The sequence below is a fragment of the Kogia breviceps genome, chromosome 1 (genome assembly GCF_026419965.1).
Source record: "Kogia breviceps isolate mKogBre1 chromosome 1, mKogBre1 haplotype 1, whole genome shotgun sequence".
NCBI classification, from domain to species: Eukaryota; Metazoa; Chordata; class Mammalia; order Artiodactyla; family Physeteridae; genus Kogia; species Kogia breviceps.
The window spans coordinates 46,312,646-46,327,739 of record NC_081310.1 but is presented as its reverse complement, the minus strand read 5'-3'; the positions used below and the strand labels follow the sequence as shown (position 1 = coordinate 46,327,739).

Sequence of the window (15,094 nt, the reverse complement as noted above, 5' to 3'; positions counted from 1 at the left end):
CTTCTGTGAACATCTGTAATTGTCATCTAAATAACATTTCCTGGACTCTCAGCTCCTGCTAGTAAGGCACTGTTCTTCATAGCATTGGTATGTCCAAGGTTGGCCCTGATGGGGCAAGGAGCAAGCCAAACACAGTAATCTGTGCTGTACTTGGGCTGGACTCATTCTATGAATGGTCTAATCAGTTGAGTGGCACTGTAGGTAAAAGGGTTTGTTCCCTCAAGGAGTGAAGTGCCAGGCAATTGGGATCCTAGTCACAAAAGCTGGAGTTGCAGGCAGCACTCCATCACCAAGGAGGGACTCTGATACCACCTTGCCCAACCTAGGTATCCCAGAAACCCAACCTTGATTAGGAAAGAAGTGTAGACAGTACTGATATAGTATATTAGTTATCTTTTGCTGTGTAGCAAATTATACCAAAATTTAGTGGCTTATCATGGTTTCTGTCAGTGAGGAATCTGGGTGCAACTCAGCTAGGTGCCTCTGGCTTAGAGTCTCTTATGAGGTTGCCATCAGCGTTAGGCTAAGTGTGCAGGAACCTCAAGGCTCGAGTGGAGCTGGGGAATTCACTTCCAAGTTCACTCATGTGGCTGTTGGCAAGCCTCGGGAGATCTGCATCCAAACTCACTCACCTAGGTGCTGGCAGTGGGCACACTCACATAGGCATGGCTCAGTTCCTTGCCATGTGGGCATCTCCATAAGGTGCCTGAGTGTCCTTATGACATGGTGGCTAATAATCCAAAAAATAAAGAGAACCAGAAAGGGTGAGTACATGAGAGTCTGCCCAAAAAGGAAGCCAGTCTTTTTATAACATAATGTTGGAATTGACAACCCATTACTTCTGGTATATTCTATTCATTAGAAATGAGTCAGTTAGTCCAGCCCATACTCAAGAGGAGGGAGGTGCATCAAGGCACGAGTCATTAGGTGCCATTTATCACATGCAGTAATAGTAGTTTATGTTAATCAAGGACTAACTATGTGTTAGACATTGTTGTAAGGGCTAGGAAGGGATAGGGTCTAGGTAATGGACATTGCAACACTAGCTAGTTCATCTGCAACTTTTAAGTCTCCTTAGTGAGCAAAAGTCTTCAAATATTAAGGTAAGAATGTAGACTATTAAAATAGCATGTTTTACTAGAATTATTGCCTCTGTCTCATGTGTTTTCCAATTATTTTCTCTATTGGTTCTACCTCTGGCCTCAAGCCATACAGAATTTCTTTCAGGTCCCTGAAACATGTGTTCTTGATGAGCTCCATGTCTTTGCACACAATGTTCCTACTTTCTTGAATGCTGTCGAGTACTTCTTCACTTCAACTCACACTTGACCATCATGATTCACCTTCGTCTATGAATTTTTGGCAAACTCCCTCCCTATTTCCACAGGACATTGTACACAACCCATGCTTTACAAAAGCAGCTATCACATAAATATACCTATTTATTTACTTGTTGTTCTTTCCCACTCTGAGCTCCCTGCAGTAGGAATTACGCTCAGTATCTCTCAGTACCTACTAAAGGCCCTGGCGCATAAGAGGTGTCAGAAACTGTGCATTGAATGACAGTTACAGACTTTATCTCTAAATCTTCTATGGGACAGAACTGAACAGGCAAAGCAAAAAAGAAGTCACAACCTCTGTAGACCCCCAGGGACAAGAATTCCCCTCACAACAACAGCTGCGAAGTTTTGACAGAGAAGTTGATTAATTATGATCACTGCTGCTAGTTCTTCACTTATTTTCATTAGGCAATGTGGTAAAAACAAGTTTTACATGCATGCATGCAAACCAGTAGAAATAAGATATGATTCTCCAGTTTACACAGAGTGTATTTGGAATGCACGAGAATTTCCAAACCACATGTGACTGACAGGAGCCATGCAAATTGGCTTTTCCTTCTCGGCCAGAAAATCAGTGCAATATAGTAAATTTTGATACACAGGGAACCTAACAGATCCCACATATTTTCTTTGTGGACAGATTTAAAATCTAAATCCCTATGTATTCTCAAATAGTAGAAGTCTTTTAGCATCTTTGTATCAATCACAGTTGTAAATGTAGATAGACCATAATATGAAACCCTCAAATTCTGGGCATAGTGAGAGGGATTTCTGGCTACCTCCTTCTTACCCCTTATGACCTGAATTCCATTAATACTAAAATGGGCAAGGGAGAGCTGACAGATGCCTGACAGTAGAAGATGTGTTATCCATTTTGTATTTAACCATTAATGACCAATGGCCGGTCCTCCTACAACACTTTATCCTTAAACCGGCCTGACTGACCCACAGTATCTCAGCTGAAGGCCAGTAAACCCAAGTCTTGCTCTCCGGTGACATTCATGATCGTTACCTTGGACCATTTGACTTTGATCTTTCTCTTCATCTTGTTTCCTATTCTGCTATGATGGCTACCCAGTTTATGACCCTTTGGGCTTAGTCGACTGATAACGAACGCCTTAGTCTTGAAAACCAACTTTAGTGTTCTTGGTTTTGGTCACCAGTGCCCGGTAAGAATTGAATTCATTCTTACCCTCTGGCTATTTCCTGCTCTAGCCACCTTGGGGAAAGGTACTGCATAACCTTCCACAGTATCCCATGAGTTACGCGGGCCTCTCACTGTTGTGGCCTCTCCCTTGCAGAGCAGAGGCTCTGGACGCGCAGGCTCAGCAGCCATGGCTTACGGGCCCAGCCGCTCTGCGGCATGTGAGATCTTCCCAGACCAGGGCACAAACCTGTGTCCCCTGCATCAGCAGGTGGATTCTCAACCACTGTGCCACCAGGGAAGCCCGGAACCATCTTTTTGATTAATACAGTGGGATTTTGAATGTGTCTGAAATACAATTCTGGCACTAATAGGTTAATTTTCCTAAATGAGTGGATTAGCTTGCAGATAATCAGGGCTCATGTTATCTACTTCGGAAATTCACAAGGTCAAGTCTAGAAGAATTTACTAATAGGCAAGAATTGCTGATGGACATGTGTTTCTCCTACAACAGGATTCTGTTTTTTCAGTCACATGAATACAATGAAAACATTAGTTGCAACTTCTCTGACCCTACCTGATGGTATATCCATCAGATACCCCAGTGTTGAATCTTCTGAAGATGAACAATATTATCGCCTCTTTCAGGACATAGGCTGATAGCAATGGTTGAAACTTCTGATTACTCATTTCTTTTCAGCATTTGTACTTTCCTTTTATTGATTTTTCTATCTACCTGCTCTATAAAAGGTTGAGAATACAGTATAACATTCCAAACAATTGTGCTTCTTTCAATTGTTCCTTGTATTTCAAATAGTTCTGGCTTTTTATAATTTCATATTACATAATTAGGTGTATAAATGCTTGTGACTGTTTTATCTTTATTAGGATCAAAGCTCTTGCCAACCCTTTTGCCCCTTTAAAAGGTTAAGGCTTTTTATTATGCTTTGTCTGGAGTTAAAATTTCCATCCCTGCTTTCCTTTTGTTTGTATTTGTTTGATAAATGTTTGCCCTTGTTTTATTTTTAGCCTTTCTGTATCTTCACTGCCAGTGAGGCCACGGTACGTTGCTTTACTGCACTGTTTACAAAGACAGTAGGATTTCACTGTGTAAAACTACTCTAAGCGTTTATTCTGAAATTTTATCTCATGGTCCTCAAGCCTGTAGTATTCTTTAGGACTCTGTAGCATTTTTACCTTTGGGACAGTTATCTCCCAGCATTCAGTGGGCTTTGCCAATGGTTCTCCCTTCTCCCCACTTAACTTCTACCCACCCCACCAAGACCCTTATACTTCCTGACCGGAAATCTTGAAATGAGTAAAGAAAGGGTACTGTTGAGGACTGATGGATAGAGAACAGAACTGTGACCCCTGAAAAGTAGTGCCCAGCTTTCTGGTCTTTACAGGGGCCAGGGAATGAAGAAAGAGTGACCTGTTTCCCTCTTTTCTTTTAGTATGGCTCTATTCTTTATTTGCTTTGCTTTTTTCAGAAAACAAAACAAGAAATGCATGTTTTGGCCTCCGGTGATATTTCTCAATTCAACTCCAATACATTTTGAAATCAGGAGAAAGATCCTCAGAGTCCAGCTATCCACCTTGGTTTTTGGTATTGATAAGAGTTTTCATATTTTTCTGTATTGTTGGTATTTAAGTGGGAAACAGAGAGAAATTATCTCCAAGTATTCTTGTGAGATTACCTGCGAATGATCCATGTGGAGTTTGTAGCACATTCAACACCAGGTGGGAGGACAGCCCAGGCAGTTTCCACACCATTTCCCATCTTTATCATGTTTACCATCCTCCTTTTACCAGCTGTGACAGTTATCAGTCAACGTATTACTTCCCACCTCTAGATCCACCCTTATCACCCTAACTCGTAGTACTAGAGCAGGATTTTATTGATATTTATCCTTTGCTGACTGGCACAGTGTTAACTTTTGTCACCAGAGGATTCTGGAAACACACTGCAGGAGGCAGGGTCTTCTCTTCCTGGTTTTGATGTACTTTCTTCTCTCTGGCTGCTGTGATGGGCTCAGCAGTGGGGTGCAGGACACCTGTGGTCATGTACGGCAGGACTTTGGGTTCCCAGTTGGCTCTTCACAACAATAGCCAAAGATGATAGCTTGGTAATTGATAATTGTGATCCCGCTGTGTGTCATTGATTATTAGCATCCCATTTTCCATTGCCAAGTAGCTCAGCACTGTGCTCAAGCCCAAAGGCACAACCGAACAGACTCCCAGATTCCATCTTTGTGACTCTATCTCCTACTGCCATTTCCAGTTCCATTGTTTCAGTCAGGACACAATAATTAGAATAGGGGAAGATTAATAGAAATAACTAGTAACTAGTAACAGAGGATTAACTACTAAAGGGTAAAGAGAACCCTAACGTAGAAGAATGGTAGATAAAGGGAGCAATCATTACTTTTAGGGATGAGGGAAGAGTATCCAAGGAAGAGCACCTGACCCCCTGCAAGGCTGTGATTTTTTTTTTTTTTTTTTTTTTTTGTGGTATGCGGGCCTCTCACTGCTGTGGCCTCTCCCGTTGCGGAGCACAGGCTCCGGATGCGCAGGCCTAGCGGCCATGGCTCACGGGCTTACTTGCTCCGCGGCACGTGGGATCCTCCCGGACCGGGGCACGAACCTGTGTCTCCTGCATCGGCAGGCGGATTCTCAACCACTGCGCCACCAGGGAAGCCCAAGGCTGTGATTTTGGTCTCATTGGAGAGGATGGAGCAGTGGCACACTGGGCGACAGAAAAGTTTGCTGAGGTTTCATAGGCTGAGACTGGCAATCAAGAAACCACCCACTGGGGTGCTGATCAAAACTCATTAAGGAGCTGTCTGTTGAGGTGCTATTGGGACTTTATGGAAAGCTGTCATTGGGGTGCTGCTGAAACTTCCCGGGAGGTCACCCGCTGAGCACTGATGAAACCTGATGGGAAGCCACCCGTTGGGGTGCTGCTGAAATTTTGTGGGAAGTCATTCCCTGGGGTACCTTTGTGGGAAGCCAGCTGCAGTGCTGGTAGAACTGCTGGGACATGCAGAGTGTCACTGAAACTCATTAAGGGGTGAGCACCACTAGACCGAGGCTGTGTTGGACATCAAGAGCTGCAGAATCAAGAAGAAAAAGCAGGGCTTCCCTGGTGGCGCAGTGGTTGGGAGTCCGCCTGCCGATGCAGGGGTCGCGGGTTCGTGCCCCGGTCCGGGAAGATCCCACATGCCGTGGAGCGGCTGGGCCCGTGAGCCATGGCCGCTGAGCCTGCGCGTCCGGAGCCTGCGCTCCGCAACGGGAGAGGCCACAACAGTGAGAGGCCCGCGTACCACCACAAAAAAAAAAAAAAAAAAAAAAAAAAAAGAAGAAAAAGCACATAGGAATCAAGAAGAAACACCCCTTCCTCCTGCAGTGTCTCTCCAGTTATGTCTACTGGGAAAACATGACATCGTGCTAAATGGCAAAAGAGCAATATTTGCATGGTCGATCTCTAGTATCGCAAAGCAGGGCAGTGAAGGTGGAGATTTGGAGCTGAGAGGGAATAAGCTGATAACTGGCAGAAAATATCTTGTCAAATAACCATGAAGAAACCCCTTCTGTCTGCCTTGTATGTTCCACATTAAGATTTTCTTTAAGTTCCTGGCTTTAATACTAAGACCAATTTTCAGTATAACTTTTGAGTAGACTGACCTAACTGGAAATGCATATTTTCTTTTTTTAATGCTTTGAACTTATTTTAAGGCCAAGGCAAACATAAAGTGTAAATATCTCTTTAGCTTATTCAGTATAAATACATATTCTGATTGAGATGGAAAACAAGTAATAGATACTCATAAATATAAAACTATAGTGGGTTCTGAGGTTTACCTTAAACTATAGGTTATCAAAGCCAAGTATTCTAATATAAAATTGAATAGGACATTAATCTTTTAAAATGAATATTCATGTGGAAACCTGAGTTATTTCTTCTCTCTCTTGTTCTCACATTCTTTCTCACTCACTATATATAGTCATGCTTTGGTCCTTCTTATCTTTGTGGATAATTGAGAGTTGAGTTGTGTAAAAATTTATGTCTAAAACAGTGAATATGTATGTGTGTATACACATTGTATATACATTGCTGTATTTTATTTCACATAGAAGAAAGGCTTCTGAAAAATTTAATGTAGACTGATTTGTAAAACTAATTATTCTATATGGTGTGTGTGTGTGTGTGTGTGTGTGTGTGTGTGTGTGTGTGTGTGTAGAAAGAGGCAGATTATTCATCATTCAAAAAAATATTTATTAAGTGCCTACAATATGCCAGGAATCATTTTTCAGTTGAGGAAACTGAGACTCAAGAGTGTACAAATTCACCTTATTTAAAACTAGCAAAACTAAGAGTAGTATCAAAGTAATTTGGGTTTTTTTTTTTGCGTTACGTGGGCCTCTCACTGTTGTGGCCTCTCCCGTTGCGGACCACAGGCTCCGGACGCTCAGGCTCAGCAGCCATGGCTCACGGGCCCAGCCGCTCCGCAGCATGTGGGATCTTCCCGGACCGGGGCACGAACCCGTGTCCCCTGCATCTGCAGGCGGACTCTCAACCACTGCGTCACCAGGGAAGCCCCAAGTAATTTGTTTTTAAAGAAAGTTTTCATTATATGAATGAAAAGCTGTTTTAGAAACATACTCATGTGACACAGAGGTAGAGAACAAACGTGTGGACACCAAGGAGGGAAAGCGGGGGGTGGTGGTGGGGTGAATTGGGAGATTGGGATTGACATATATACACTAATCTGTGTAAAATAGATAACTAATAAGAACCTGCTGTATAGCACAGGGAACTCTACTTCGCTGTACAGTAGAAACTAACACAACATTGTAAAACAACTATACGTCAACAACAACAAAATTAATTAATTAATTAATTATTTTTAAAAAGAAATATACTCATGTCTATTACTCTCCAAGAAATTCTTCCACCCTCCCTCAAACTGTATTTGGATTGCGGTAAGAAGATTTTAACTGGCCCTGGAATAATTAAAGAGCACCTGTATTTTAGATATGTTTATGCAAATAGCATATTTATTTTGAGGAATCCATGAAACCAAGAAAAGTAGATGTGGGCCCCAAGTAATGCAGGTGATCTGGTGATATTTGATGGAGTAGGTAATAAATGGTGGAATTGTAAGGATATTTTGGACTTCTGGAAAAGTTCGGGAAATGAATTATCTAGTGGGGCAATTTTATGGGCAGAATCCAGGGGATTTGGGGTCATTAGAAAAAGAGAAATTTTGCCCCAGCTCCTATGCGGTCCTAGCCCAGACAAAAAGAATCGTATTCCTCGAGGAGAGAAAATCAGAAAAGAAACATTCCATTCTCTTGGAGATTAGAAGTACAGATAAGCCAGAAGGAAGACTACAATTTAAAGCCTGGTTTGTGTATGTATTAGTTTTCTGCAGCTTAAACCAATACACATTTATACTCTCACAGTTTCTGAAATTCAAGATTTTAGGCCAGGCTTAACTAGGTCCTCTGTAGGCATTTGGTCCCCAAAGGCTGCCAGACTGAGGGCCTGTTTCCTGCTGGATGTTGCACAGATGCTGTCCTCAGTTCCTTACCCCATAGCCATCTCCATGGGGCAGCTGACACTTGGCAATTTGTTTCTTCAAAGCCACAAAGTGAGAGTCTCAGCAAGAGTACCATTCAGGGCTTCCCTGGTGGCGCAGTGGTTGAGAGTCCGCCTGACGATGCAGGGGACACAGGTTCGTGCCCCAGTCCGGGAAGATCCCACATGCCACGGAGCGGCCAGGCCCGTGAGCCATGGCCACTGAGCCTGCGCGTCCGGAGCCTGTGCTCCGCAACGGGAGAGGCCACAACAGTGAGAGGCCCTCATACCACAAAAAAAATAAAATAAAAAAATAAAAAGAGTACCTTTCAATCTTAGGTTGTGTACTCAGAAGTAACATTGTCACCTTTGCCATGTTCATTTGGTTAGAAGTAAGTCACTGGTCCCACCCGCACTCAAGCTGAGAGAATTACACAAGGTTGTGGATTCTAAGAGGCTGGAATAATGTCCACCAAAATGTGTTAGGCTGGACTAGTTGACTGTGTGCCTAGACCTTGGAGTTACAAGGATCTCACTGCATGTGTCTCATGGCCTGATAGAGCCACACACTGTACTGATATAGTTTCAACTTACTAGGCAGCTTGGGTCACAAGGGACATGTGAGAAATTTGCATGCAGGAAAAAAGCATGATGGAAGAACAATGATTCCAAAAGTAAGGTCTTTCTCATAGGGATTCCCCAGTTCTTGGTAGGTGCATTATCTAAACAGCCTTTTACCAGCGAATGTCCTCTCAATACTACATTATCTAGGTCCACCACATCCATTTTGTGACTGATCCATTTCCACATTTTATTCCAAAGTTCATTTTCCCTTTTCCCTAAGCCTGAGCCACCTTCTCAGTAGCTCAGCCAGAATTGTTACAGTGTTCATTAAAGTGAAAAACAATCAGTAGTATCAATTGGGTTTCTCAGAAAATCATAAAATTACTTAAAAAATCTAAAAATAAAAAATGTGGTTATTATTTAAATGATCTACATTCTGACTTTTCATAATGTAGGACAATTGAGGGTTAATTTATTTAGCAATTTGGATCTAGTAAAATGTGGTTATATATGTGTAAGTGTGTGTGTGTATGTATTTTATTTTTACACAAGGCAGTCTTTCAGAGAAGATGAATATACATTGAATTATATAAGTAAATTTTAAAATGATTTAACTTTTTAAATGATTGTGCCATTCAGAAAGGCATTATTTTTTAAGTAAACTAGAAATATTTTTGTAAAGAGCAGTGTCATCCCCAGATTTTCTCCCGTTCTCTTTCTTTCCTTTTATCTTTTCTGCATAAATGTGGATTTTCCTCTTTACTTAAAGCAGACCGAGCATGAGCACATAAAGTCTGAGTCAAGGGGAAATAATGAACACACACGTTGTGCTCTCGTATGATTCTATATTCAAGGCAACAGCTCTTCAGCAGAATTTATCTTTTGCGTTAAAAACATTTACTATTAGTCTGTTACTGTGGACATCAGTGAGAGTTCAGCCTCCAACTCTTTTATACTTGACATAATGCCTGACATAATTAACATACCTGCCATGTTTTGTTAATCATGCTTGTGTAAAGAAAAGAATCAGGTAATTAAAAATGAGTAGGGGCTTCCCTGGTGGCACAGTGGTTAAGAATCCACCTGCTAATGAAGAGGACATGGATTCGATCCCTGGTCCGGGAAGATCCCACATGCCTTGGAGCAACTAAGCCCGTGCACCACAACTACTGAAGCCTGCGTGCCTAGAGCCCACGAGCCACAACTACTGAAGCCTGTATGCCTAGAGCCACAACTATTGAAGCCCGAGCGCCTAGAGCCCATGCTCCGCAACAAGAGAAGCCACCCCAATGAGAAGCCCATGCACCACAACAAAGAGCAGCCCCCGCTCGCCACAACTAGAGAAAGCCCGCGCACAGCAACGAAGACCCAACACAGCCAAAAATAAATAAATAAATTTATTTTTTAAAATGAGTAATAGAAGAATAATGTATAGCTGATTTGGTCTGAAGTGCCTCAGGATGCACAGAGACCTGCAAATTTGTGTACATGTGTATTAGTTTAGTCACTTTTGTTTTCTCTGTGGAGCCTCTGTTCTTCAGATTCTGTTTCCTGAAGCCGGGACTGTAAAAAATAAATAATTCAGGGAGAAAAGCCAACAGTCAGCTACCACCAAATAACTCATATCTTTGCATTTGCGATTTACAAACTTCGGTAACACGCAGGGTTAAGGCTATCTCAGGCTGGCTCACCTCAGCTGCCTTGCCTCTTCAGATCCCCCCTTTGAATGACATCACTGTGCTGTGACACAAAAGATGTCTTTAGCCTTAGAAATCTAATCTTGAAAAGGTGGATCTGCTGACCAAGAAGATAGCACCTTCATCAGTAAGTCAAGTATAGAGGATTTCTGGGTCACCCTCCACTGTCTGTGGAGAGTTCACTGTAGACATGGGATTTTGGTTGGGGAGTGGAGGGATGTGGTAGAAAGGAAAGCACCTTTTCCATAGAATTCACTTCTATGACTTTTGTAACCCCCAGAGAATTTCTGAGAGCAAGTGGCTGTGTCTTCCATTTGGAAGATGTTGGGACCCCTCAGGTATAAAAATGTTTCTTCTTGGTTGCACCATAGATTACTGGTAGAGCTGGGGCTAGATTATAAGGCCTCTGAGCCTGAGTCCAGGGGCATGCAGCCAGAGCGCAGATCAGTGCCTTGGCATTCCATCCCTGCTGTAATCAGTTTGTGAGCCTGGTCTTGGTAATAGGATCATTCCATCTCTATTATCCGTCATTCTGCTTCATGCTTCATTATTCCCTGGAACCCTCATTGCTGCTGCTTTACCAATTCCTACTGCGCTTCAATTATTTGGAGTTCAGATTTAAAATGCCAGCACTTTCCCTTCCTTCTCTTGCTGGATTAGGCCCCTATACCTTGCCAGGCTTCTCTGTTCCCTACTCAGTCCTATGTAAAACATTCCAATCACCTCCCTTTTGATAGCCTCACAAAGTAAAGGGCTTCTTCCTTTCTTGTGCTAGGGGCTACAGGTTAAAGCATCTATTTATCCTTTGGCTCTTCCTCTTTTATATTTAGCATAGGGTTTCCTTTTAATGTTCCAGGATGATGGGAAGTGTTCTCTCTTGCTGCCGGGAAAGGCCCTATAGAAATGAAATATGTATTGCATTTATATTCATTTGATTATCTTCTTCCCCAAAGCAGTTTAGCAAATTAACCTTGAATCTGTTTTTGCTTCTTAAGCAAGAAAAGAATTATAGCTGCTCAGTTGTTCCCTAAGTTTCTTGCTCAACTTCCTTTTCCCAGAATGATTTGTCCATAAAATAAGAGGGAAGGAGGAGGATCCACTGGCGAGGATTCTGGTTCTCCTGGCCAATGATGGATGGCCTGGTGAAAGACAGATCTACTTTGGGAGGCACAGTTAGCTGTTTGAGTCTTTTCAACTGTTTACTCTCATGGGGTTATAGAGGAAAAATGGAAAGGTCATGGACATGGTCTCATTTAGGGGTTTATTGGGGCATGGCTAGACTACTCTAGAAATAGCCTTTATTAAAATATTACGTTGTCTGAGATGGTTCCTTTATGAAAATATTACGTTGTCTGAGATGGTGGGATACATTCTTAGAACCAGTTGGGTGGCAGCCTTCAGGTTTGAGATTTCAGGGCTACAGGCACAGACATCTTAGGAAGACTTGGGGTTGGAGTCTACCGCTAAGGATGGTTTCAAAACAGTGACTTCCCAATGCCTTATCACAGTGTCTGAAAGTCCACAGCTAGGAATTATTTTGTTCAAGTCCTGATAATCTCCAGCAGTCTCTTTAAAATAGGCAATAACCACGTAATAGAAATAGAAATGTCTTAAGCCATTATCAACTGTTTATGCCAGAAGTATTCTCTTATGGACCTTGCCAATTCAAAAGTATACCAGAGCCCTGCTGAATTGCAACCTAGTGTAGGTCACTGGAAGTTTGGGGGAGTGTGAGAAGCAGGAAAAGTGGTGCTGAGAAGAGAAAATGAAAAAAGAAGAGAAATGAGTTTTAAATATCACCTGCTTCCCAATTTTTCTCAGGGCTGGCCCTGTGCTTATGGTCTGTATTAATGGCAGCTGGTGGAGAAAGCACAGAAAATAAAAACAAGCCAGTATTACCAGGGTTCTGTCGTCTTGCCAGCCTGCCAAATAGACAGACACTGTTGACGGATTTGACCCTAAGTTCTGGTTGCAAGGACTCTCAGGCCATGGTTCGGTGTAGCCATAACTGTGGAGACAGAGGAAGCCTAGTGATTAGAATGGCAGCAAGCCCAATCCAGACCCCTGCCTCTCACATTTGGCTGCATCATTTAGTCTCACCACACGATTTTAGGACAGTCCCTTCCCTTCTTTGGGTCTTCATTTCTCCATAAGCAAATGAGCCATTGATGTTGCAAGGCTTGGGAATGCTAGGAAGAACAAAAGGACAGAAGAGAGTAATATTCCAAATCTGATGTCAACCAAGGACTGATAAATTCCTGAATTACGAGATGATGGGAACAATGTGAAGCTTCTGTTGGGGAGTCCAGAAACTTTATGGGGAAAGGAAGCCAAGGGGGAGAGAGAGTCCCAGAGGGGCCCAACATGTGTTTTATATTCTACTTCTATATGTGAATTTGGGGCTCATTCAAGGTGCTGGCTTGCGACTCTTCAAGACCTCAGTTAACGCGTAGCTTGTATATAGCCACACAGAAGCCATGCTACCCTTTCTTCCTGCCTTTTAAGTACTGTTCTAGGAATGCCACAGATGGAAGCTCATGCCCATTAAACTTATTTTTTTTTTGCAAGCATATTTTTTTATTAGTTATCTGTTTTATACATATTAGTGTATACATGTCAATCCCAATCTCCCAGTTCACCCCACCACCACCCCCACCTCCTCATGCCCATTAAACTTTATTCTCAGGATTATGTTGTTCCCTCACTTAACTCCACCTGTTTCACAGTTCCCCAGCCTTGGCCTATGAATATGGCTGGGGAAGTGTCACTCCTGAATTAATAGTTTAATTGGTGCCCCGGGAAGAATAGTGGGGTGGGTATAGGGGGAGTCCGCAGTGCAGTCATTTGGGGGCTCCAGCGATCACTCCTCATTAGGAAATGCCTCACGCGGAAATAGTTACTGGCTTCGCAAACTGGAAAAAAAGTTTATTATATATATTCTATATAGACATAATATTTGTTTTTATTGTTGTTGTTTCTGACGAGTGATTATGTTTCCTTGGTGCTGTGCTAGGGCGCACATTCTCTGCCGGTGAGCCAGAAATTGTTTTGACTCTTTGGTGTTCCACATATTTTATAATCTACATTAAAATCGTCAGTTCTGAAACTTGGTGAGACAAGGATTTTGAAAGGGAGTGCTTTTGGCTGTGTGATGTAAATCTGTTTTTCTTTAGAGGAAGAGGGGGCATTTGGATGGGACTTCTAGTGTTACAATCAGGCATGGTAAAAAACCATGCCCAGAAATAGAAATGAGTGAAGCAAAGTACTAGTCTTGGGGCCACCAGAGTCCAGTCCTGAACTTAGGCATAGGTCACATTCGAGGAAGAGATGCACATCTCCTGACAGAGATGTTTTCAGGGACCAGCTTAGGGGCAAAGACTTCAATAGAGGGGCAGAGAAAACCTCCACTTTCCCAGGATACAGGAAGGAAGGAGAAGTCTGCTTAGTGCAGTGCAGTAATTCATTTCTTTGTCATGTGATGGAAAAATCAGAATTATTACTGAGATTCCTCTGTTTCTATCAGATAAGACTCTTCAGAGGAGAAGAATTTGAATTAATTTTCCCTTCTTGGTCAGTATGACCTTTCAGTAAAACTCCTCAAAGTACCAGCTTCGTTCTGCCCAAGAAGGCTGATGGAAATGTACTTGACATTTAATCTGGTTCTTGTCCTACAAAGCAAAGATGGAGCCAGTAGTGAGGAGGAAGTAGAAGGGGAGCCAGAATGGAGGCCATATGTTTTTGTATTTGTTTGGAGAAACAGCAAAGCTCTCTAAGGATGGATATTATTATTATTATTTGGTTTTGCTGTTGGTGGTGGGAACATTAACGAGGACTCCATCTCTTCCAGTCCACTCTACTTTCTGTACATATTACTTCCATCTGCTGCCAAACCCAGAGCATACATCTCTTCTTAGCCCATACCCTCTTATTTCAATAAAAATCGGTAAAACAAAAGTGAAGGAATGGAGAGAAATCTGATCCTCTTTTACTATGTAACCTTCAAAGAGTTGTTTCTACAGAAAACACTGGGATTGCTATTTGGTCAATGGTGGCACTTCTTGGATAAATGAATTGCAATATTTTGTTTAACTAAACAACTTAAATGTTGGGACATTAAGCAAAAACTTACACTAGGAAAGAAAGATTGTGAGCAACTCTTTTTGGGGGTTCTCTACCACATCCTGCCCATTCATGGGTTTTCTGTACTCCCACTCCAGTAGCACCATCACCTCATCTAGAAAATTAAATACCATGTTAAAGCTGGAAGGGGCCTTTGAGAGAACCTAGTTTAACCCCATCATTTTACAAATTTGCACACAAAAGGCCAGAGTGGTTAAGAGACTTACCCAATGTCATAGAGCTAAGCAGGGACAAGCCAAGACCTGAACTCAAGTCACATTGGCCTTGATCTACTACTTTCTCCATCACACCATGCTATTTCTCAAAAAGTATGATACAGATGCCAGAAAGTTTCTCCTAAACTAATCTAGATTCCAGATATCAAGTTGGATGCCTGAGGGAGGGTGGGACGTTGACTTTAGAAAAGTTCATGAGCTGATGTCAACCTGATTTTGAGTTTAACCTAAAGCTTAATTAAATGTTTCTTTGTTATTATATTGTAGTCTGAGTGTGGTAGGAAGTTCTGGAATATCCCATAATTTCTTTTGGGCTCAATTTCCTCATCTCTAAAATGAGGAATTAGGGTTGAATTATCTTTAAGGTCCATTTTAGTTTTAACAAACTGTGGTTCCTCTAAGATCATTTTTAA

At 42.1% G+C, this 15,094-nt stretch overlaps 1 protein-coding gene across 2 annotated transcripts in view; it reads left to right on the top strand.

Moving 5' to 3' along the window:
• PAPPA2 (pappalysin 2) overlaps positions 1 to 15,094 on the top strand; it is a 328,458-nt gene that overhangs the window by 193,400 nt on the left and 119,964 nt on the right. The gene's annotated exons all lie outside the window — the stretch shown is intronic.